This window comes from Nyctibius grandis, unplaced genomic scaffold (assembly GCF_013368605.1).
Source record: "Nyctibius grandis isolate bNycGra1 unplaced genomic scaffold, bNycGra1.pri scaffold_59_arrow_ctg1, whole genome shotgun sequence".
NCBI lineage: Eukaryota > Metazoa > Chordata > Aves > Nyctibiiformes > Nyctibiidae > Nyctibius > Nyctibius grandis.
In genome coordinates this window covers 533,934-535,720 of record NW_027167600.1, presented here as the reverse complement: position 1 = coordinate 535,720, position 1,787 = coordinate 533,934, and positions in this window count along the sequence as shown.

The following is a 1,787-nucleotide window of genomic DNA, read 5'->3' as shown; positions in this document are numbered from 1 at the left end:
GGCGGGGGGAGGAGCTGGGGGGAGACGGGGGGGGGAGGGGTGAGTGTGGGGGGGAAATGGGGGGAGGAAGTGGGAGAGGAAAAGAGGAAGTGGGATGGGAAATGGGGGAGGGGGAAAGGGAAAAGGGGGGAAGGGGGTAGGAAATGGGGGAGGGAAAAGGGGGAAGTGGGACGGGAAATGGGGGAGGGGGAAGGAGGAAATGGGGGGGAAAGGGGGAAGTGGATAGGAAAAAGGGGGGAAGCGGGACAGGAAAAGGGGGAGGGGGAAGGGAAAAGGGGGAGGGGGAAGGGGGAAGTGGGATAGGAAATGGGGGAGGGGAAAGGGAAGTGGGATAGGAAATGGGGGAGGCGGAAGGGGGAAGTGGGATGGGAAAGGGGGAGGGGGAAGGGGGAAGTGGGACGGGAAAGGGGGAGGGGGAAGGGAAAAGGGGGATAGGAAAAAGGGGGGAAGGAGGGACAGGAAAAGGGGGGAAGGAGGGACAGGAAAAGGGGGGAAGGGGGGACAGGAAAAGGGAAGGGAAAGGAGGAAGTGGGATAGGAAATGGGGGAGGGAAAAGGGGGAAGTGGGATAGGAAAAGGGGGAAGTGGGAAGGGAAAAAGGGTCAGGGGGGTAGGAAAAGGGGGAAGGGAAAAGGGGGGGGAAGTGGGACAGGAAAAGGGGGAGGGGGAAGGGAAAAGGGGGATGGAAAAGGGAAAAGGGGGATGGAAAAGGGAAAAGGGGGATAGGAAATGGGAAGGGGAAAGGGGGAAGGGGGGACAGGAAATGGGGGAGAGAAAAGGGGGAAGTGGGATAGGAAATGGGGGAGGCGGAAGGGGGAAGTGGGACGGGAAAAGGGGGAGGGGGAAGGGAAAAGGGGGGAGGGGGGATGGGAAAAAGGGGAAGGGAAAGGAGGAAGGGGGATGGGAAAAGGGGGAAGGGGAAAGGGGGAAAAGGTGGAAGGGGGATGGGAAAAGGAGGAAGGGAAAGGAGGAAGTGAGATGCGAAAGGGGGAAGGGGGACGGGAAAAGGGGGAGGGAAAAGGAGGAAGGGGGATGGGAAATGGAGCAGGGGGATGGGAAAAGGGGGAAGGGGAGACAGGAAAAGGGGGAAGTGGGATGGGAAAGGGGGGAAGTGGGACGGGAAAGGGGGGAAAAGGGGGAAGTGGGATAGGAAATGGGGAAGGGGAAAGGGGGAAGTGGGATAGGAAATGGGGAAGGGGAAAGGGGGAAGTGGGATAGGAAAAAGGGGGGGAGTGGGACAGGAAAAAGGGGAAGGGGAAGGAGGAAGGGGGACGGGAAAAGGGGGAAAAGGGGGAAGGGGGATGGGAAAGGGAGGAAGGGAAAGGGGGAAGGGGGAAGGGAAAAAGGGGAAGGGGAACAGGAAAAGGGGAAGGGAAAAGGGGGAAGGGGGATAGGAAAAAGAGGAAGGGAAAGGAGGAAGTGGGATGGGAAAAGGGGGAAGGGAAAAGGGGGAGGGAAAAGGGAAGGGGGGACAGGAAAAGTGGGAAGGGGGATGGGAAAGGGAAAGGGGGACGAGGAAAAGGGGGACGAGGAAAAGGGGGGAGAGGAAAAGGGGGGAGAGGAAAAGGGGGGAGAGGAAAAGGGGGGAGAGGAAAAGGGGGGGAGGAAAAGGGGGGGAGGAAAAGGGGGGGAGGAAAAGGGGGGGAGGAAAAGGGGGGAGGAAAAGGGGGGAGGAAAAGGGGGGCGGGAAAGGGGGGGAGGAAAAGGGGGGAGGAAAAGGGGGGGCGGAAAGGGGGGGGAGAAAAGGGGGGGGGAGGACAGGGGGGGGAGGAAAAGGGGGGGGGGGAA